The 24,473-nt window shown below is 40.1% G+C and overlaps 1 protein-coding gene across 6 annotated transcripts in view; it reads left to right on the top strand.

The window, feature by feature from the left end:
- Window positions 1-1,216: 1,216 nt before the first annotated feature.
- Window positions 1,217-24,473, top strand: part of thrb (thyroid hormone receptor beta) — a 77,669-nt gene continuing 54,412 nt past the window's right edge. For 2 of the 6 annotated variants that reach the window (XM_076112809.1, XM_076112803.1), the window contains exon 1: window positions 1,217-1,564. The gene's annotated coding sequence lies outside the window, so the exon portion shown is untranslated. Of the gene's footprint in view, window positions 1,565-13,265; window positions 13,786-14,070; window positions 14,137-24,473 lie in introns of those variants that run through there. The other 4 variants (XM_076112810.1, XM_076112806.1, XM_076112808.1 and 1 more) reach the window with 4 other exon arrangements.

Here is a 24,473-nt window from a genome sequence, read left to right as displayed (position 1 = left end):
GCTAGTGGGGGAATGACTACATATTTAGTTAGTTGAATATTGTAATGAATTTTATTATTAACAGCCATTCTGCCGTATGGTAGTGTGAACGGCCTGTCTCTATGTGCCAGCCCTGTGATTAACTGGAGACATGTCCAGGGAGCATCCCGCCTCCAATCCCAATGTCAGCTGGATTTGGCTCGAGCCCCTCCTCCCACATCACCCTCAAGGATGTGTGATAGTTAATTGATGGATGGATGTATTTTCAGCTTCACAGTAGTCATTTATTGAATGCATGGTTCAGTGTAGATTTACCGCTATCCCATTACAACAAGAGGGGGCAACGGCACTAAGGGACGAACCTAAAAGACCACATGGAGCCCATGGTGCCACCCACCTACAGGTGGGTTCCAGTTGGGGTTTTCCGCAGGTTTCATGGTGGCCCCATGTGGGTTTTAAGGATTTCATAGGGCTTTTGCCGGGGCCCAAATGGGTTATACGTAGCTCAACGTGGACCATGTATTCCCCGCTGAGGCTGCAGAATGTGGGGCCCACATGGTTCTTGTATAAATAACTAAACTGGGCCCCACTGCCCAGTCAGCCCAGTCAAATCCCACATGAAGCTCTCTGGGGCCAACAGAGGAGGATCTACTGTGGAACCGGCAGCCAAACCTGATTGGGACCCACATGTCAGCTCTGTGGTTCCCCACACACTTATGCTAGCTGGGCTCTAGACTAATTGGTGATCTACATGAGATGATTCTGTGTGTTATGATTTGTTGAGCAGACGCATGCATGGACCCACTTGCAAAATCTGTAAAACAATTAAAATATGATTAAAAAACCAACCTATATTATGTAAACAAAAACGTTTAAGATATATTTTATTATTAATCAAATAACATATAATTGTCTTTAAATGCATGTCATATTATTTCAGTTGAATTGAAATAATATGACAAATAATAATATAGCCTTGTACTAAATAATAATAATGATAACAACAACAATAATTCATCAAAAATCCTCCTGCTGGATCTCCTTGAACAGACAGTGTTGAACACACAGTAAGTTAGAACAGTATCTACCAGGCCAACTGTAATAACAGTCAACCGCCATCGACAAAAAAAAGCGAGGAAAAAAACTTGGGAGTTTGTAATAAGGGCGAGGCTTATTGGTTCGGTTTCCTGCCCGTGATTCGTCTCTCTGATTCCCGGTAGCGATCAGTCGGAGCGCTACAATTGTCAGTTTCGTTAGTGTGCCGCTGTGTAATGTTTGTTTTCGGCTACATGTTGGAAGTTTTTTTGTTTTTTTTTGGTCGTCCAGAGCACAGACTCCCGTAGCCGCATACACTGTTAGCGCATACTACAGTCACTCAACACAGACACAGCGCACACGCACACGCAGACGCACAAGCACAGCCCTCGCCTGATATGCACTAGAGCGGGTCATTTCAGGTTAAAACCTGGCGCTGTGTCCCGTCCAGTTTAACCGACGGAGATCATCACTGGTTCCAGTTGAGGAGGAATGCACAGGCACTGGGACTCCAAATAATATTGGATAGGAGCTTCGTCTTGCATATGCGGTATGTTTTTACATTTTTGGGTATTTTTGACCACAGTCTAGCCAATGACAGCCTCTCCAAAAAAAAAACAAGAAAAAAAAAACGGCTTGCTTGACAGTGTAACAGCTACATGGTCGTACATACCGCTTCCTCAGCCAAAATGTTCATATTAATGTTCACGCTTTTAACATCACCACCAATGTGTCATGTTTGCCCAATGGAGGGAAACATGTTTGCCGAACTACATTCAATTTGTTGGCAATTCAATGCCGGCTTGCTAATCGTCAGACGGCTGGCACCTGGGTGAACATGCCTGAGACCTTTCCAGATTTACTTGAGTCTAACTGACAATTCGGAGTGCTATTTATCAACAAGCAGTACTTAATTACTGTGATAATTAAACTTTAAAATTGGTCAACACCGCTTCTTTACGCCCACGATAGTGTATTTTGTCGGGATGAGATGGCGGAATGAAAGAATTGATCGAAAAAGTTTCGATTTTATTACATTTCTGGCGTGTTTTATTCACGCCGAATTGAACACTGGCTCGTAATAATTCATAAACATTCCTTGAAGTTGTTTTATTGGGTTGTTCGTTTCAACTAAAAGCGAGAGCTCATTAAGCTGTCAAATATTTGGGTCGAGGTTGTGTCAGTACAAGAGCACGTATCCGGGCTAGCTTTTAGGAAGACTTAAGGGAGTTAGTTGTTTCCCTCAAAACCTGCAGAAGGGCCACCAGTTTATGTTTAATACTGGTCTTTCAGGGTTTGCTTCACTTTTACTTATGTGACCCGGAAACATGTCAGAAATGCATTTCAGCTCGCTGTTTCTGACGTAGCCTTAACTTTCCTTACCTTTCCTTTAATTTCGGCAACATGAACTTCGCTGAAGCACTCAACATCTGGCACGCAAAATAAGCGATACTTTCACGGCGCATTAGTGACCTTAAAGGTTGGACTTCTGAACGGTACAGTTCAGTGCAGCTGGGAGTGCGTCTGGGAGAATATGAGCCATTAATGTCGGGGAAAGATCTGTTCATGAGGGTAAAGTCGGCTATAGGTATTTACAAACGATAGTATGTATCATATGTCTTTTGTGCCGTCGTTTGCAGTATGATAGGTGGCATGTTACCGTATGAGCATAAATTGGTGCCTTCAAAGGCTGTCAGAAAATACAAGTGTAGCCTACTCGTGCATGAACGATTCAGCAAGGTGACTGTGGGAGTTGTTGTTTCTTGTCTCTCACCGTGTGGCGAGATGAGAGGTTTAGGATCGAATAGCATTGAAACTATGACATCAGCCAGTGTAGCAAAAAAAAAAAAAATTGCATGTATAAAAGCACACGCGCCAAAAACCAACAAATGACCAGTAACATTTGGTAAATGTATGTAAAACACATCAACAGACGAAGCATTTCAGCCATTGTCTTCATCGGCTTCTGATTTCATTTGGAGTGAGTGAGATTATAACCTGACATCAAGTTTTAATTTGAAGTCTGGGTTGTATTAAAATGATGTTAATAGTATGTTTACAAATAGCATAAATGCATTAAAAAAACACTTGATTCATAGTTGACGCTGCCATTTTTATTTTCAAACCAGCACTCAAATACATTACATCATGAAAGAAGGGAGTTTCCAAGGAGCTACTGAAGGCAGCATCAGTTCTCAGTTGAGGGTATTTAAGGTCGTCCAGCTGTCGGCACTGTTTAGTGGGAGCCTGTGTATGGAAGTATATCGATGCCAAAATAATTTTAGAGCACAAAAATAATTTGAGCTCTATGGAGTCTGCAAATCAACCTTAGAGACATTCATGGGTGTGAGAGAGAGAGAGAGAGAGAGAGAGAGAGAGAGAGAGAGAGAGAGAGAGAGAGAGAGAGAGAGAGAGAGAGAGAGAGAGAGAGAGAGAGAGAGAGAGAGAGAGAGAGAGAGAGAGAGAGAGAGAGAGAGAGAGAGAGAGAGAGAGAGAGAGAGAGAATTTGTGCATAAACTATGAATAAACTATGAATTGCGTAACAACATTTGAGCCAGCAATAGAGATTCTCACGCTCGTAATGATCAAAGCTGCTCCCTTCTTTTGGCTGTTACATTTTACCTTTTTTAACCTCCAGATGGAGACAAAAAGCAGTATTTTGTGTCATAATCCTAAAAATCTAAATACCTTCACACTAAATGACAAGAATCAGATTTGATTTGTTGTCAAATGATCTACTTTTAAGCCATTATGTCAAAGTTATTTTAAACGAAAATGTTATATTAATCTAAAAGTACCTTAGCTACTTGCTTATTAGCTAACTTCTATTTCTTTTTTCTTCTATTGTTTTTCATTTGGCATAATTTATAATACATGGATGTAATTGTAGGCCTGTAGTTTGAGGGTGGTAATAATTAAACGTCCTATACATGATGAACACACACAAGTGTTATCACTTATTCAGTGAGAAGAGTCGGATTGTTGAGGGAGTACAACTTAAAGTAACTTAGGCAACTTTATATATCGATTTGGAGGCCTCGCATGACTTCCCAACTTCAACCTGAGCAGTCGTCCAATCAGAAGTGGAAACATCTGTGTGGGCGTAAAGAGCCTTTAATGTTTATCGGTAACAACTGAAAGGATAATGCAGTCTCTAATAGATGACAAAGCAAAGGTGAGGCTACCTAAGCATAATAAGCTGTGTGCATATATTGTACATAGCATAATTTATAGAAAAGCCTTGCAACTTTTTGTATTTATTTCAACTGCTGTGGTCGTAATCATCGTGACGTCACCTACTGGTTTGTGGACTGCCGTTATGAAGCCTGTGGCTGTGGCCATGTTAGTTGTTTTTTTCGCAACCAATGAACACAAGTTACCATATTTGGAATGCGGAGATGCCGTATACGGCTCTGGTAGTGGCAGCCACCTGTCAATCACAGTAAGCCCCGCCCTAAAGCATACTCTGCTTTAAGGTCTATTTGACTCAAGATGGACCTTAATGTACTAAATGAACATCATGCTGTATTGAAGAAGACATCAAGCTAGCGATTGAGACCATAAACTCATATTTACAATGTTTAATGAGGTAATAAATCAAGTGAGAAGTAGAGTCATTGGGCCAGATTGGACTCGTGAAAGACTCAAAGCGATTAGAGGCAAAAAAAAACTTTTTTTCAACAGTGTTATTAGAAAACACAGCTGTGTCAAGTCAGTAAGGCTTCAAGTAACATTAATCTACTGAAATATATGTCTGCATATAAGTTTAAAACTTTCTCCCAGAGGCCATGTGTTAGTTACTATGTGAACATGAACAACTTTAAACACTTAATCCACAGGCGGTACAGTATCTGCCATTGGTGCCGTCCCAGAAACATCTCATTATGAAATATGCAACCACAATTATTATATTCACTGCTAGTGTCCACAGTGGGTCATAAAGATTGTAATAACTTCTTGGCACATAATTAAATGTGGCAAACAATTCAAATTCATCAAAGTCTTCCTGATGAGCTTCCTAAGTGACTTACTGAGGCGTAGTGCTTTTGATGTGCGGTTAATGTACGATGATGCCAAGGCCGCCAGGGACCACTTTTTTTTACGAGTAAGTCCCATAATGTATCGTGTCGGGCTTTTATAACAACAGACAACGCAGTGAAATTACGCCATTAGGTGTGTCCCGCGTGTTTTCAATAATCAAAGTGCAATAGTGTTGCAGGTGTATTTCCACTCTGCTGGAAAATGTTCATCTCATCTCGCAATACAGCGCTTCACTACAGTGTAGAAGATGCATGTGGAGCAAAGGATCGCAGAACCAGACATAGAAAGGGCTTTTTTCACGAGCAGATGACTCATGACGTACAATGCGCAAGGGAGTTGTCACCCAATTCTCTTCACTTATTCCGATAATGCAGGAGCTGCTGCTTTTTGTAGGTGTTTGTAACTTCATATTGAAGGATATGATAACGCATAGAATGAGTAACAAACCTGTAAACTCATAAACTATGGTGTGATTTCAAAGCCAGGACTGCGACACTGCTCCACTTGGCGCTTTAGCTTATGAAGCCTTCGGCTGCGGAAGTTGGCAAGTGTGTGTTTGCATGCAAGTACAGGCAGACATGCTCGTAGTCGCACAGGGCTCAGTTATTGTTCTTATCGGAGAATGTTGATACATTCCACAGTAAACGTCTGGTGTGAATGAATCAGATTCTTGCTGTCTGTGTTACACTCGTAAAGCATTGAGTTGTTTGTCAGTCCATAATGAAATCTATTTTATGGTACTGGAAAGAATTCTATGGCACCTAAATTGTTGTAACGTTTGAAATACTACCATTATTGAATTGTGGCCTGACAAATTAAACGTGTATCTTTCAGTTTAAAGCCGACGGTAAACACATCCTGTTAAGACTAAAATGCCAATCCAAATTGCAGATACACAATCGCATTATGATATGGAGCCTCGAAACTAACGATACACCGTTACAATTTTACTTTACATAATAAAAGGAAATATTAATTATTCACAGAGTCGGTATGGGACGTCTGTGCACTTCTATTAAGCGTTCGCTAGCTAACTTCGTTTGTCTTCGTTCTGAAATGCTTAATTACTGTTAGAAGGGTTTGTAAGGTGGTGTTACAGTAGTACACGATTTAGGGATTATTAACATTCCTGCACTGGCTGGTGTAGTGTTAACAAGAAAGTGTGTGTGTGTATATATATATATATTCCTCTTTTAATAATTGTACTTACATAATTTCTTATTTGCAATTTCTTTTTACTTTATAGTTGTTTTTTGCCGCTTACATCACTTCCATTGCTTCGACTAAATATCTCACAGATTTCATCAATGAACCACAGCTGCTGCCCCGCCACATGTGGATTGGTTGTGGCCTGAATGTGTAATTTTACCGGACAAAATTAATTTACACTAATTTATCTCACATTTGCAAAATTCAGTAATGGCCGCAAGTTCATTTATATCCTCCCAGCAGTGGATCTTTATAAGTAGAGAGTTGGAAATGTGTACTCCTGCCTTCGCCCTCGGATAAAAGCTTTGAACGGCTATCATCAACTTCTCATACATTTCGCACGCGTTGGGTTAGGTTGAACTTTTGTTGGCAAAGTGAAATCACATCGGCGGTGAGGGTTCCAGTTACAGGGTGCAGGTAACCTGATCCAAAAGCTCACACCGAGACACAGAGTTTAAAGGCAGTTCACTCGGTCATTGAGGCAGGATTACAGTTGGCGACTGGTGGATTGAATCAGGCAAACAGCTCTCGGATAAACAAGCAAGCAGACGGGTAGGTCAACAGGTAAACAGCAAGGCAGCGCTTGAACATTTTGACAACTTAAAGGGGAATCCCAGACCTAGTCTAGAGGAGTACCTTTGAAAATGGTTACATAATGTCTTCTGTGACTCTGAAGGAGCTTCTTCAAGAAATGATGACATTACAAGCTGGTGGAATAAGAGATGTGGACACGTATTCTAATGGTAAGTTGCTATTGAGTTGATTAATGGGAGCCGTAGGATCGAGACACTTTGGAGGTTGACCCTAGCTGGACAAGAGGCCAGGACGTGGTCTCCGCTGCATTTATTTTGTTGACTTTTTAAAACCTGTCTCTTGTGAGTTTCCCAAATTTATGGAAGAACGATACAAAATCACTTAAGGCTTCCCTTTAACAATTTGGCTAATTCTCTCGAGAACCACGTGCAGTATGGTGAGCTAATGAGCTGATGGGAGACCGCTGCACTCTATATAATGCAGTCCAGTGCGAAACCGTCGAACTCCATGAACAGCAGGAAGCAATCGCTATGAAGTTGATTCATTTGCATTCCCAGCCACCTGTTTTTATGTGCATTTTCAATTTGGCCATTCAAATAAATCCTGAGTGGAAATACTGAATATTCTGGGGAAAAAAGCCACAATCCATGCCACAGAAGAGTACGTAGTTAGACTTTAACTGTGCTTAGACACACTTACATTTTGACTTTGTACACTCTGCAACTAAGTACTGATATACTGAAATATTTTTCATTTTTCAACTTTTAATCTGTATACCTCACTGTGTATAAGCAACATCAGGCTTTACATTTAATTATGTAACTAAAATTAGAGATGTTCACAAACATTTGTTATGTGCAAATGTGAATTGTGTTCTAAAAGGTTTATGAAAATGTATTTATTTATTTTCATACCTAACCTGAAGGGTTAGGTGTGTTTGCCTGATTAGTGCCGTTAACTAACCGCAGCGTTTAAAGATAGCAGATATGTGATTTATGCACGATTTCTAAAGCTAAACTACTTATAAATCCATCTGTTGATTGTGAAATCAGTTCAGGAAGCAACCTTATAATTGGTCTGTATAAGGCCATGTATATATCATTTGGTAACCTTGGTAATGCTAATGCACGTCAGCGTTGGTATTTTCGCTGATTAAAAGGTCAAAAGCTGTTAAAACTGCTGTGCTTGTATCCGACTCTGGGTACTTGGTCATTTCATTAACTCCATTAAAAAGTGTGTGACTCAGCAAAGAACCCCAAATCATTAAGACGACTCCTTTTCGTCCTGTCTCTACCTGGAAGTCGTTATACGTAACATAGGGTTGATTTGCAGTCTAATAATAATGCTAATCATGCTTTGTGAGCTCTTTGTGACACCAAAAAACATCTGAAGCATTAAAATACTGCATAAACGTCCGTCAGTCACCGGAATTAGATTCCTGATGATGCAGGATGACTGTCTCCAAAACTGTCCAATCAATGACCTCCCTGTCTGTATAACATGTTTACTCCTCTTGCTTTGTTTGTCAAATTAAATGGGCTCTGTACCGACACCAAGACGGAGCCAATATATCGAGTTGATGCATCGCTACAAACAAGTTTAGTGTCATTCTTTTTTTTTTTTTATAATCAGTAATCCGAGCCACGAGGCCGTGCTACAAACCGATTGGTATAATTTAAATATGATGTAATAATATGAAGTGATTCAAGTCGCTCGATATTAATCTTTCTGAAAGTCTAAACATCGTGCTGTCTTTGTTGTACCTGATCAGAAACATGATTCATCCGTCAGAATGAATTTTACTTATAGACTTTTTATTTGAAATGCATACCTCTGATGTTTTGCCAGTGTTTTACTCTTTGAGTTCAGCGTTACGCCCCGAGGACGTATGATTAACACATCATTGAAACAGCGGAAACCTCAACCCTGTGAAATCATTCAACTGGTGACTTGTTATGGATCTGATTATCTCAGGCAGTTCTGTTGTGTTTGGATTCTATGATTATGATTTTTGTCATGTTAGCTTCAGTTAGATGCTTATTCTTCCCCATTCTGCAACATCCTTTGCAATAACTAGACGTTTGACCGACAATCTGTGTCCGAGTAGCTGTGATTATGTGTTCTTTAACTGAATGTACTGAAATGTGTGTGGTAGCTTTCAGTGTTGCCGCCACTCTGTCCAGGAATGCTTGCACCCAGCGCAACCTGTTGCACCAGTTGTTTGTACATTCAAACATGACCTGTTTATAACTTAAGTTTTTCCTAAGCAGAGATTTACCCGTAACAAAATTAAAACCGGTTGCAGCACACAAACTTATTCTTTTAAAGAGATTAATATTAACAACACAAAAGTGTTGATTTGATTGCGTATCAGTTTTTTCCCCTTTGTCATTATAAACTGCACACATTTACCAAAAGTTACAACATTTTTGGTTGTTTGTCATGAGAGATTTTTGGATTTAGTAGTTTTGATCTTTCTGTTCTCACTTATTTGCGTTTGGGGAAAAAAGTAATTTCACATACTTTAATTAACCAATCAGGACGCTTGAATCAGAATATGGCAGCAGTTTGTGGGGTTGTTTCCTTATGTTGCCAGTTCTCTAGTCTAACCGACTCTGTGGGGCTATCTCAAGATCCTTTGGTTATAAAAAAGACAATTGCCATCATTGTATGTGTAAAGATGGCTTTAGGTCAGAGGTCTAAGACTGTGGGCCTCCCCTCGGACAAAGTTTGGAGAAAGCTTGCCCTGTCTATGTGATTATGATTTTGGTATTTAATCTCATCACCACTTGAGCAAAAATAGCACAACTTCAGAGTACTACATGCAAAAGGTTGTTTCTAAGGTATTTAGTACTTTATGACTCTGTGAAAGTGGGTAAAAACAGTAACATTCCCCAAAACTAGCTACTGTATCGCTGAAATATTTTTTCAACCAAATCACACATATTTAGGCTATGCTATGTGATCTTCTTTTGATAACTATATAGATCACTAGATATCCTGAAAAAGCCACCAAAGATGACTGGTGTGGATGAGGACTATGCTAAAGCATTATCCCATCACCAAGCTAAGCCATTGCAGATGCAAACTCCCAACTGTCCATCAGAACTGAAAGCACCGCTACCCTCAACTCGTTATATTCGGTTTCCTGTCACCATAATTATATATTTGTCAGATACTTTGTGTACCATTTAGACCTACGTAGACAATATCGTTCAAAAGTTTGGAATCGCCATGCCACAAAGGCTTGATTGTACCATGGAGAACAAAATGCTGTACAACCTCAAATAAATCCTTTGAGGTTCTTTGAGACCAACAAGTGAAAGGGCAGAAAGAGACAAAGATGCCTTTCAGTAATAGTTGAATATAAATATAATAAATCACTGTCATTGTTAAATAGGAAATATGAATCATGGGTTATCTGCTGAACATACTTTGAACCGACAAATCTGAGTTTAAACCTTTTCAATCGGAGCACTGAGTCGACTGCAGAGGGTCCAAAGAAAAATGGTTTTCCAAAATATGTAGAGCAAATGCACCGTGAAGTGTCACTTACTGTTTTTGGACTGGAAAACCTATTTAAAATCCAAGGTCCTGCAGTATTCCGCCTTGTCATGCAACTATGTGGCGACATCTACGAAATGGCAGTTTAATTCTTCTTTTGGGGCCAAAACTATTTGAAATATAATAATAGATTCGGTGTCTGAATTATACTGTTTGTATCAATGATAAAATGTCCACTATTGAAGAAAAGCATCAATGTAAAAGCAGATTCCAAGCGTTTCAACAGTAGCGTGTGTCAACAAGAAAGTATCTCAGTGGCATGTTCCGCTACTTCAGTGTGGAAAATGTGATAGTGACGAGGAGGCAGGACTCTTGACCAACTGTGGCGGGTGGTGTAATGTTTGGCTGGCTGTGCATACTGTACTCTGCAGCTGTCAGAAACAACTTCCACTTGTCTCTGGTGCACCACCGTCCAGATTTTGCAATACACTCATTCATTCGGAGTTCTCGAGCTACAGCATAATAGATTCTCTCAAAAACCGGCGTTAAGGGTCATCTACGTTTCTGAAACCAGCATGTGACATTTACATGAACAAACACACGACCCGAACTCTTCTCAAACCTTCTAATAAGCAGAATGTCAATGTAAACTCATTCATATGGTCATTCTGAGCGACGGGGCTTTGAAAAGCTCAGTGAATGCATCTTTCTTTTCGTTCAAATCAAGCAGTAGACTTTAATTTTGCCTGACCTTCATATCAGAGCGGATGATCAGCTGGGGCGCTCATGAAAGCGTGACAGTGCAGCAATTATCATTCCAGCTGTATTGACTGGAGGTCTTTCATGAGAGCCATTGAATGGGAAAAAAGGTTCCGTAAGGTGTTATGTTAATAGAAAACAGAAAGCCATTGAAGTGATATCTGCAGTAACATCAGAATACCTACCAATATATCTACCAATATACTTAATTTATCTGACTTTCCTCTCGTTGAAAACATTTACTGCATCAAACACCAGTTGGCCCTTGTAAGGAGCCAAGCTTCTGACAGTATCTATATAAATCCTACAGACCCGTAAAAAAATATCAAGATGTTACTGAAGATGTGGAAGAAGTCCTGGACACACCCCTGTTAAAAATATAGAAGGATCATATTGTGAGGTGGTTTACCTTCTAATCTGCAACAGAACTTGTCTACAGATCCCTTGAACAGTCATGCTTCAGCAGCAACGTGATTCAATTGAAAAATAAATGTGTAAGAATGTAAACTCAAGTCTGTTTGAGGGGGTTTTGGCGATGCTCCATGATGTCATTCCGATGTTAATCCACTTAAACCTCATTTTTCAAAAAAAGACTCCAGGCACAAAAACTGATTGGCTTAATCGTAAAATAATTGCTTGGGCAGAGAAATGTCCCGCCAGCTTAATTTAAAAGCTTTATGCCTGAATTGCTCAACTATTTTTTTTAAATTTACATCCATTGTATGTACTCCAGATGTTGAAAGAGGGAGTTGAGACAAACTGCTATGAAAGGGCTTTTGAGAATTTCGTTGACAGAAAAACGAAGCAGTGACAAGGAAAATGGTTTTCAAGATGAGAGTTCACTGACCCTCGCACAGAATTCGTAGCAAACTGTTCCCATAGCGGGACTTAAGTCCCTGCTGTCCCGGGGAAAATTAGGAATTCTGACTGCTAGAACATATTGGAAAGATGAGGCGGTCAATCACGAAGAAAAGACGAAAGATAATGTTCATCATTGTGTTGATTTTCGATCTTTATTCCAATTACACTTATTTATTTTGGTAAAATATTTATATATTTTATCTGTCTTTCCATGTATTTTTGAAAGTTCCAGAAAAAATATTCCTAGAAGTGACACAAGTAGGTGGAGCTAAGTACAACCAAATGCTGAACAAGACATTTTAGGCAAACAAACATTTTCCAATCAACCTTCATGAACTGAAACATACTTTGAATGGGTTGTAGTTGTTAGAAAAAAACATGGATAACTCCCAGACCAGACAAACGCGCTGGTAGCGACCTGTCAATCACAAGGTAGCCACGGCCTAAAACGTACCATGCTTTAATGTCTATGTAACTCTAACTGGGACCATAGTTTAATAAATGAACATTATGCTGTCTTTAACAAGACTTGAGACTAGTTATAGAGACCATAAACTCATGTTCACTGAGGAAATAATTTATGTGAGAAGTAGGGTCACTTTCTCATAAACTTCTTTACAATCAGACTTCTTTTTGCAACCAGAGGAGTAAGACCCTGGAAAGACCCCCAAAGTTTAAGACCTCTCAGGATTGGCTTCACTTTTAAGAGGTTACGACCTGGGACTTCGCTTTTATACCAGATGCAGTTTACACTTTTGTACAGAACATGTATGTATCGATGGATCGTCCCTTGTACGGACATATTCTTGTACAGATATTATATTTTGTTGTGTCACAACCGTATTTCGTGACGCTTTGCACCTTTAAAAATCTTGCAGCGGTCTTCTTCGAGTCATAAAATAATAAATGCGGAACATCATACACACGTTGCTGTAATCAGTGAAAGCCATATCTCCACTGTCCATAAATGTCAATAAACCTCAGAATCACAGATAAAGAGACGCTCTTTACACTTACCTTAAGGTCTTACTTGTTTTACTTATTTGGGGGTGACCGTGGCTTACAGGGTAGAGAGGGTTGTCCGCCAACCGAAAGGTCACCGGTTCGATCCTCGGCTGCACCGTGTCCTGTGTCGAAGGGTCCCTGAGCAAGACACTGTACCTAACTGCTCCCCGGGCGCCTGTAATTGGCAGCCCACTGCTCCCTATATATACAGGGATGGGTCAAATGCAGAGAATAATTTCTCCACTGTGGGACTAATAAAGGAATGTTTCTTCTTCTTCTTCTTACCTGTTTGAATGTTTTTGTCGGTCTCAAAAGTACTCCGATAGTCGTTGTCTGTACATCCGTGTTGACCGAGCAACTACCGTCTCCACAGAAAACAGCTAAATATATACATATATACACCCCATAAGAAAAAGAAGGGACAAAAATCCAAAATTAACATTAACGCATTTTTGTTTGGACACGACTAAGAAAGTCCCTTCAACTCTGCAATTTCCCATTGGGATTAATAATGTTCTCCAGCTATTCATCTATCTATGTTGGCAAAAAAAAAGGTCTTATATCAGCTATGTAATGAACGACCATGATAAATAGTAAAAAAAAAAAAGATCAACACCATGCAGCCATATTGTTTCCAGTCACACTTCTTCATCCTCCTCCCATCCTCTCTCGGCATATCACAGAGCCAGACACTTAGACAGAAGGAAGTGAAACAGAAAGCTCGGCAGAAAGGAAGCTGTCACACTGTGCCCTGCATGCTACTCTCTTTCAGGCAAACTGGCTTGTTTTTTTGTTTGTTTTTTGGCGTCATGTTGACTCTCTATGGATCTGTATGTAAGATTGTGCAGAGGAACACAGGTTGGCCAATCTTAGTATTCTCTGTTGACTTTCTTTGCCATGAGGTGCACTTGACTCATTCCTGTCATTCTGCTTTCTCTTCCTGTGTTACTTCTTTTTTTCTTACTTGGTGTGTGTGTGTGTGTGTGTGTGTGTGTGTGTGTGTGTGTGTGTGTGTGTGTGTGTGTGTGTGTGTGTGTGTGTGTGTGTGTGTGTGTGTGTGTGTGTGTGTGTGTGTGTGTGTGTGTGTGTGTGTGTGTGTGTGTGTGTGTGTGTGTGTGTGTGTGTGTGTGTGTGTGTGTGTGTCTCTGTTCAAGTTAAAGTCGCGTGAAGAGCAAAGAATGAAGAATCCTGCAAAACACTGAGTTCTGAGTGAGTGGTTATTTTTGCAGACAATATTTACTTGTCAAATAGATGGTTTTGAAAGATGGGCTTTGGAGATTAGCTTAATGGAGAAACTAAATTGTCTATGCACGGCTGCAGAGGAAGTCTGCAGTCAATGTTGTACTCGACACCTTGAAAATGGATTTAAGAGACGGCACGTGTTTGTTGTGTGAGGTGTTTGTTTGGAGACATGGGGACTTTGTTGAAAGAAATCCCAGTTTTCTCTTTGCAGGGTGATTTTCAAAGAAGACTCATTTGGCTAATTCGATTTAGACATCTAAGTAATCAGATGACTCACCCCGATTTGGGGGGAAATGGCTGATAAGTAAACAAATGGCTTTAGTGCTTCTGCCACAGTCCTCCTCTTAATGTTGGCTTGAGACTAAAGCAGATTTCTTTTCCCTGTACCTTGACCTTTTTACCGCAATCAGTCCTAAGTGTATTGTAGATTTACATCCGCTAATCACTGTAATGAAATCTGCTTTGATGAAAAATGAAAATCTGAGCTTAAATCACAATCTGTTTCGGTTTAAGATTCAAACATTTGGAACTTCATAAAATATTTATTGGTTTGCTGGGAATGTGTTAGAAAAGCTTTGAGCGGGGTTTTTGTTTGCATGTGGTGTGATTGGCTCTACTCTCTCCGATTCAAGTGGTTTGATAAAAGGGCCGTGACAAAGCATGATATGTGCTGAATGGATCAAAGCCCCATTAATGCTTTTGTGTTCTGAGGCACACTGTGGATGCTCAAATGTATTGGGATCAGATAGATGTGGTATGTGGCTGTGTTTCAGATGAAACGATACAGGAATGCCTGCGTTGTTGCTCCATAAGTGAAAGAAATCCAGCGCACAGGACACCTTCACCACAACGCCCATGTGTGATATGGAACTCCATAGTCTACATCGGTACAACTATTATTATTAGCGAAGAACATTTCATAATGAATTGATATCTTTCACACAGTTAATTTGTATATATTTCAGAATGTCTTATTTTATTTATTAAATGCATTGAAGCTCACTGCGACACAGGTATACATCAGTGATTTAGATGAATGAACTGCTTAACAAAGATTCAAAGTGTTGACTGTGTCTGCGGCCTCAGTCATATTTAAAAGTTTAGCAGTGCACTCTAAACTTACTTAGCCTCCGAGGTTGACCGTTTTTAATTGGCATTGTGGCAAAACAGCCTGTAACTAATGTGTGTTGTATTTTGGTTGAAAAGGAAGGAAAAAAGTTCTTTGACATTTCTCTAAGAGGGACCCCTGCGGATTGAAAAAGACTGCTGTTGATCACAGAGGTTACTGTGCAGCATACAAATTTAAAGTTCAGTGAGGAGAGCAAACTGTGCAGCAGTTCCCAGAAAAACATGTACACACACACACACACACACAAATACAAGCGTGACAGCCACACTTAGTGTTTTTCCAATATAAAAGACAAGCAGACAGGTTTTTAAGTAAAAGCTGTAGCTGTTGTCTTACACCAAATTGACCTTTTTATTTTTTGTCTGCTATTTGTCCTTTTTCTCTTGCACACGCCTGTTGCTTTCTGAGAACGTGCAATTTGGTCAATTTCCAGACGCCTTGACCTGAGCTCTTCAACCACAAGCCATTAGCTGTGGTAGCCTTGTGGTGCAAAACCAAATAAGAATTTGGAAATAACTTCAAAAAAATAAAATACTAAATCACAAAGCAGAAGAACAAATAATAGAAAAGCTGAACTTTTTAGCTCGGTGTAGTCCTTGGCATTTATAAATACAGTATTCCATGATTATAGCCTTGGAAAACATAACGGCAGCCAAATGAATAGAATATCCTTAATACAGGCTGAGGCAACAATGTGACAACATAGTATTGTATCATTGGAGAGTATGCCCTGATGACGAGGCAGTGATGAGCTTAATTTGCTGCGCATTAAGTAGCCTACACTATCTCTAATCTTCTTTTTAGAAGGCTAATCCTCTTCTAGCCTTGGTAGCAGGAACGCTGTTACTTTTAACTGTCATACTTTTTTACATTATGTTATTGCTACTATTGTACATTTTAGTAGTTGTTTCAATGAGAACACAAATGTGAGCAATCTCGCTTTTTCATGTATTTTTACGGTACAAGCTACGACTACTACTTGTGTATATTACTAGATTCACAACAAGGGAAGCCTTTGACACCATGAGAACACCATCATGCAGCCTCATACAGTTGGTGGGTATCTCAGGGTTAGCTCTAAACTGGTTCTCATCATTTTTTGGCCACACTTCCGCCGTTGCTTGAGGGATGCCAATGTTACCCCTCTGTCAGTTGGTCCCCTTTGGTCCAGACTGAAATAATTCAATGGCTGTTGGATGGATAGCCATTGAGTCTTATGCAGACATTCATGGTTGCCAGAAGATATATCCTTCTGACTTGCCTGACATTTCCTCAACGTTGATATTTGTGGTTTCTAGTGAAATCAGTCACCAACTATCAGATGGATTGTCATGGCATTTGGTAGAGACATTCATGCCCCTCTCAGGATGAACTGTAACAACTCTGATAATCCTGTAACTTTCCATACAGCGGCCATCATCCGACAAATCATAATTGATCTTTCTAAGCCCTGCAAGACCAGCCAAGTCCACTGATTAAAACATAAGAATCCAGAGATGGTACATTTCCTACAAGGGCGCACAAACTTTAAAGAACTACAACCTCGATTGAAAGTTGAGATTAAAGAGCATCTTAAGAATCTTCTTCTAATATATGGCTCCATTTTTAAATTACAAAACCCAAACTAAATAAATCCTAGGTCGTTTTTTTGGTTTAAATCCAGCTGATATAAGTCAATTATCGCTGGAGTTCTATATATACGCCAACCAACACCAAGTTCACTGATTACAGGATAGCCGTTTTCCCCCCTTCTTAAGCTAAACTAGGCTAACCACGTCCTGATTCCAGCGCTGTACTCTCAAAGAAAACGCGTGAATTTCCAAAATATGTTGAACTATCCCTTTAGTAAATAGTATGATACATGCCATCTGTCTTTTTTGATGGATGGTCTGTTTATCTGATAGTTAATCTCTATTCTGAGCACTTATACGCATCCAAACTGCTTTCAAAGTTTTTATTAGTCACATCGACTACTTGCTCTTTAATTGTGGATCCAGGAAAATAAGAAAAAAGGATTTATTTTAAGAGGAAATACAAATCACTTGCACATGACTGATGCAGTTACCGCAATTGTGGATGGAATGTCAACTTTAAGGATTTTATTAAAAACTGCAGGAGAACCCGAGCTAAGGATTATTCTGTTGATTGAATTCACTAGCAATCTGTGCAGTTAATCACAGGACAAACGGAGCTTAAGTGACTCTTCCGACATTGTTGTTGCTCTTGGCAGCTACATCATTTGGCAGCACCCCCCCCCCCCCCTCCCCCTGAAGATAACTGTAATTTAATGTATTTGCGTCATCTATCTCGCCTGCTTTGAATATGCACCTGATGCACCTAATTTTACCCCTGACAGACGCACAGTAGTGTATTGGCTCCAACTAGACTGCCTTGGTGCCTTTGACCTTATATTGTTGTTCTTTTCTATGTCCTTATCAAATGTTTTTGGATGCTGAGATAAAGTGTTGATTCTTTAAAACTATGTTTTGTCCGGAAAAGCCCCACATGGATTGTAAAATATGGTCGTAAAATATTGGATCATCTATGACTGAAGAACAGGAATAAGCTACTGGTGTCATTTCCCATGTGGATCCGACAGAGCACTGAGGTTGACCAGTGTTGCTGACAGCAGATAATATGGCCACCTTTATGCTGACACACGCATCCTTCACCGTCCTTCGCTGAGCACAGATATGTCATCTATTCAGTGTGTGGTTATTTGTTCAACAAACATAGAGTTGGATGAAGGGCTTAAAGTTAAACCCAACACTGATTGAAATATACTCGGACCACTTTAACTGAGTCGGACTGTGCAGTCTGCCGTTGTTCCATCCTCAGAAACAAATTCTCCAAATTTTCAAGAGAATGGGGTTCTGCGTCGGACGCGTGTTGACTTACTTAATGTAATGTGCAGTGATCTACCCTTTCCCTCTCTTCTATGTGACTGGATTGTGATAATCAACTACTGACACAACTACAGGTGAGTCTCACTCCTTTTTTCCATTTCATTCCTGCCCATGTAGGGATCTGCTGAAATGTACCCAAATCAGGTTTTGGTCCAATTCTTGTAATGCTTGTGTTACTGTTTGGTCCTTAATTTAAGAATCGAACGTCAGTACTATCTTGGTAAAAAACGAAATGTGTCAGTGGCACAGAGTAGAGACAACTGGGAGATGTGATTGCTTATTCATTGATCAGATAGTTCCTGATTTGTAATTGAAATGTGATGATTTTAGGTTGTATTCTATTTTGGCAGTGTTTTATACAGATACTTGTGTTTAACATGTTATATTGCAGAGCTTTGGCTTCTTTGTTAAAGAAAAAACATTCATTTTCTTATATATTTTTTTTAATGAATTTTATTTTCTATTTCTCCAGTCACAAATCTGGTGACTTTGACTTGCTCACCAATGATTTGCGACTGAACACGCTATACTTTGAATTAATGTCACAGCAGCCAATCACATTGTGCAAGCTGGAGGGGGAGGTGTGTTTGTCAGATCAGACTAGCAGACAGACGACAGATGATACCTCTGATAATCACGTTTGGATATAAAAAAGATAAACAAAACATGGAGTGCTACGTACAAAAGGAGGGACTGACGCAGATGGAGGTGTGTCCGCTTCCAACTTGACAAGGTCCAAAGTCTAACATTAGCTGTCTCTCTTTAATAGTTCATAGCAGCAGTAAGGTTATGGACTTCATACTCTGGACTTTATAGCCAAGACTTGAGACGACGAAAACAGTGACTGACTGAGATTTTTAATTTGAGTGCTGGTGAGACAAACAATACCAAATGTTAATGTCAGATTCTGAATGTAAAATAATGCAGAAATATGCCGTGCTTTACTGAGAAGCATTGCATTTGATTGAAAAAGAGAGTGGTTGATAATGACAGCACTTCTTAGAAGTGGTTACAAATAGGTGTGCGGTCGCACTTTCAAGGTCTTTCTAAAACACCTGATGACTGTTTCTTGATTTGAAGTTGTCTTCCGCCCCAAAAATTTACATGCAGCTTTCTTGCCATTACATTTTTTAAAATCTGTATCACGGGAAATATCTCTTTAGCAAGTTTGCAAAAACCTTTGGTTTGCCGCATCAATTTCAAATTATGTCTCTCAATCCATATTTCCTGATTCACTGCAGGATTTCTACAAAACGGTTAACACAGGGCCCTGTGCGGGTTTACACACTACCTGTGCCTTCAGCAAACCCTCTAGTTGTGTGGCCTAATGTGATCCTGTTATAATCGGGAGTGGATTTATGTTGGTGAGGAGCTTATGAACCCCCTGGCAGTCGGTGTGGAGCTGCGCTGTGTTTTCATGCTTCAGGGAAAGTTGAAAAATGCTCTCAGGCTTGGATGCGGTTGAATTATTCATGGAAATGGAGGGAGAGGAGCTGTAAAAGCCTTCATCTTCACTTTTCTGCCCCTGGCTGTGCGGCTCAGTTGTGCACTCCGAGTGATGGGGTGAATTGGGGTAAGAAGGCACGTGATTATCCGAGTAGAATATTGATACCACATGGACAGGCGGGGGAAGAACTGGTAGGTGGGCTATGCTAATGCGGTACACCAATTGTGTTTTCCTTGTAGATTCCCATCCAGACCGCGAATCTTCTGGGAAGTTGTTGATCCATATCTTAACATCGGTTTGGTATTTTGGTTTGCCTATCATGCTGGTTGTCATGTTGACATGCACACATATTATACTGAAGCTTTCATGGCTGTCAGCAGCTTGTAAAGTAAGCAGAACTATGTAATGCTAGAAGGCATGGAGACAAACTGTAACCGTGCTGGCAGTAAACTGCAAGACTTAGTTATATGGATGAACAAGTTTAACCGCTGCTGGAAATATGATAAATACTGTAGCTAACATGTTATGAATGGAAGATATAATACTCCGACTGTGAGACTTACCACATGTTATGTCTTCAAATCCAGGGAAGGTTGTCCTTGTATATTCATTGTAGTTAAAGGATACGTCTGATGATATTCTGTATATTTTATCCCAGGAAAAGACCCAAATACGTATGTATAAGTATGTGTATTTGAGGGGTGATATATCCCATTCCTCTGTGCCATAGAACTCCATTGTTGTCCAAAAATGATACAAAAGACACATCAATGAGCTGCACTGTTGCACTGGATGACTTGCTCCTTCACTACCATGAAGATTTATTTTCACTCAATCACACAAACTGTAAACCGCCCTGCTACTCACTTGAGAACCGAATGTGGATTAATCCGAAAGAAGTCCGCCACGAGCGCACTCGTGTTTGGGCAACATTTGATAAAATGGTGCCCACCAGCTTCAAGTTATTTTAAAGATTTAGTTGTTTGGTGAAAGCAAATGGGCGGAGAGCCACAGACAGTAGAGTAGGGAAATTAAAAAGCATTGAGAAACTGACACATCATTTGGGTTTGGTCTTTCAATGGGTCTTGTTGACAATAAGAAAAACATGGATAAAACGGCAGCCTAATCCTTTTAATAAGATTAGTCTGAAGCATGCATTACATAATGGCTGATGGCTATTTCAAACCTTAGCATGGGGCTTGTTGTGGTTGAAGCTCTTTTTCTTTTTACATTGTCGAACAAAGTGGTAAACATGACTGGGGATTGCCATTCATCGCAAAGTTTCAAAGATGTCTCCTCTGTTACCTCGCCCGGCAGCTGGATTCTCACGATATCAAGAAATCACACGAAAATCCATCTTGTCCAGGCGGTAATCCCCGGTTCTGAAAAGTGAAGTCAATGCTTAAGTGTCTTAAACTTGCATTCTCTCTAATGGCCATCAGGGGGCGACTCCTCTGGTTGCAAAATTAAGTTCTTCTCACTTGATTTATTACCTCAGAAAAACTTGGTAAACATGAGTTTCTGGTCTCAGTCGCTAGTTTCAAGTCTTCTTCAATCCAGCATGATGTTCATTTAGTATGGTTTCATTTTCAGTAAAATAGACCATAAAGAGGAGTATGCGTTAGGGCTTTGCTACCTTGTGATTGACAGGCTGCTCCCGCTACCAGAGCTTACACGGTGTCTATACATCACTCCTCAGCAGTCCAAGTATAGTTGGTTGCAAATAGCCAAGATGGCGACAGTCGTCAGCCAAGATGGCAACAGCTAAAGTGGAGAACGCAAGGCTTCAAAACGGCAGTCCACAAACCAATCGGTGACTTCGAGATGACTACATCCACTTCTCATATACAGTCTATGATCTTGTCAGGCTTCTAGTGATGCATTTGTGTCTCAACCACCAGTGGTTCGGACCAATCTGTGTCCTGCGAGGAGCCACTAGCATCTACGGGCCTCGTTTCGTGTGTTCGTTCAAAACTACAATGGCGGCTCCTATAGAGGTTTGTGTAGATGCTGCAACAGCATCAATTATATCAGAAGTGGAGATTATTTCTTCATTGACAGAAGATCACCCAATGGCACTGTATGCTTTTTCTCGATGGAAAAGTGTTTGCACTCTTCTCCCGACTGGCTTCAGCAAGCGTTTGATTTACCGGCTCTGCTGTTAATGTTAGACAGATGGTTCATCTAATCACCTGCCAAGGATTTTTCGAAAGTGCCTTTCAGTTTCCAAACTGTTAACAATGACGGCTTCTCGGATGGTTCTGTTAAAGTCTATGGGCATCAACCATGGGTTAGATTAAATTTACCACCAAACATAAAATATATATAATGTTCCCTTTTGTTGTAGGTGTTCTAAAACATTAAGGTGTTTCAGGTAATACTGGCTCTACGTCTGTGCACATTGTGAGCAGTGAGAAGATGGGTGGTACCTGAGGTTTGCCCGTTCAAAGTGCCGGCTTATTTCATTGTAAGTGATGTTACAGGCTCTACTACTGTACTACAGATGACATTAAGTCAGTTAAAGATATTTCTAGTGTTGCTACAGTGTCTCTTACAATGACATATCTATAGCTTTTGGTTCTGATTTGTAACAGTTGTGATGGCAGAGATGGTTAGAGGCCGAGAGGTTAATTTCTCCACCAACAATAGCCCCAGTAGACGAGAGAGAAATGCATGTCTTCCTGCAATAACAGACACACCCCAGTAGTTGGTTAGCTGCGTTTTGAACTCCACACTGGCATTCTTAGAAATTTGTTCACCCACTGAAGCAGATTGCCTAAATGCTGATTATCTATTTGTCACACTGTAATAACAACTGTAGCATTGAGAACTCTGCATTATGCACGAGTCATTTGATCCAAAATCTGAAAGTCCTGGTTCAAAACAATTATGTTGATAAGATTAAATTAACGATATGAATTTGATGGATTTGCTGTACCGCGGTTGTACAATGATGTTACACAGTGGAGCTTCTTTTACCTCCATAAACAATTTCTGTCAGATAACAGACTCCGGTTGCAGAGAGCACACAAATAAAATCTGCTCTGATACCGATCTGTAGGACTCGGGACATCTCTGCTTTTTACATATAAAGCAGACGAAGAGCATCATTAATTTGGAGTTGTGTTTACCTGATGAATGAAAGTCCAACATCTGGGTTTTAGCTAAACAAGTTGCTAACGTTGTCGGGCAGTTTATATCAGAGACTCTTTTCTAACACGCTGAACAGTAAATACAGTAAATGTGCAGGTTGTAAAACAGAGCTGTAGCGTTTCACGGTTCAATCTGTTTCACTTTTTGATTTAAAAATATCGATGGGGCCATCACAGTGGCCGAGTGGCTTGGACCCCTTTCCATCCGATAACTTATGATCTCAACAACTATGATTTGATTGCATCTTATACCCCTTTTCTCTCTCCTTGTTTGCGTCCATCTCAACTACCAACTGTCCAGTAAAGGCAAAAAGACAAGAAAATGATATATAACAAAACAGACAATGGATGGTGCTTTACCCACACTTCTGGTCAAGTCATCATCATGTTTTGTTCCATGTGGGATCATACAAAAGTGTGCAATCCTGCCAAGAAAAAGACTTCCTCTGTCAGGATGGTAAAAGTGATTTCTGACTGGATAGTGTTGGCTGATTGGATTCAGCCACATAGTTTGCATTAAAATCCTTCATTGTATCTTTAATGTTTCCCACCAAATGTTTCCACAACTGCAGATCTTTTCTAGATATGTAAATTGGATGTTTGCACACTTTTACGTTCTTGTTTGTCACAGGCTCCTAACGTGTGATTTGATATCTGATCATTTCAAAGGCTCTGAATGTTTCAGACATTTTTTGGTGTTGTGGGGTGTAATGAACATTTTATTTAGATATTCAGCTAGCATGGCTTTGAGCTCCAGTCCTCTTGCAGTCCTCCTGTCTTGTTGCTAGCGTGCCTTCACCTTTTTAAAGGGGTGCTGGAATGGGAGCGTTCAGCACTGTGGCCTGTTATGCAAGGCTTTGGCTGTGACGCTGAGAGTTGCGTGGCCCCTGCACTGTCCCACTGCCAACAAACACAGGAGGTTTCATCACCCCGCTGTTTCAAAGGGCCCTCTGGACTCTGGATGTTGTTGGATTCCGCTCTGTAGTTTGCCTGATTCATTTTCTCCTCTCTCCCTCTCCCCTTTACACCAACCATCTGCCACACTCCCTGCTTGCCTCCCTCATTTAAACCCTCTGTCTTTTTCCTCATCCGCTCTCTCCTCTTTTGCTGACTCACTCCACTCTCTGAAATTATAATGCACTGAAATAGCCGAGTCTCTCACATGGTCTTATTGCACCATTTTGTTTTTATATCTGCTTCTCCTCTGTGATTCCCTCTCCACTGAGGCTGTGGTTAACAAGAAGCTGTGAAGAAAGGATAAGGCGAGAATGACTTCCTCCCACTGGGTTTGTGCTAAAATACATAATTTGGTTTTATAGTAGGAAAGTAGAGCGGCTTGTTATTTGTCACATTACAATTTTGAAGGATAAATATCATCAGCTGTCATTGTCGTAATAACACTTTTGTTGTAAAATATTATAACCCATATAAACAACTTCAGGCACATTTTTAGCAGAAATTATTATTGAGTGCCAAGTGGATGTATAATAATTGAAATGACCAATAAATTACATAAAAAAAGAGAAGGAATACAGATTATCGGATGATCATAGTTTGTGAGATCAGGAATATTTCCAGCTGTGAGGCGCCTTCTTGGAGTCATAACTCAGTCACATGTTAACACACAGACACACATATTTTTAAATTCATTGTTACTTACGCTCCCTGTA

Source organism: Anarhichas minor, unplaced genomic scaffold, assembly GCF_050575085.1.
Source record: "Anarhichas minor isolate MPS153535 unplaced genomic scaffold, ASM5057508v1 ptg000051l, whole genome shotgun sequence".
Lineage (NCBI taxonomy): Eukaryota > Metazoa > Chordata > Actinopteri > Perciformes > Anarhichadidae > Anarhichas > Anarhichas minor.
This window is presented reverse-complemented; position numbering and strand designations above follow the sequence as displayed.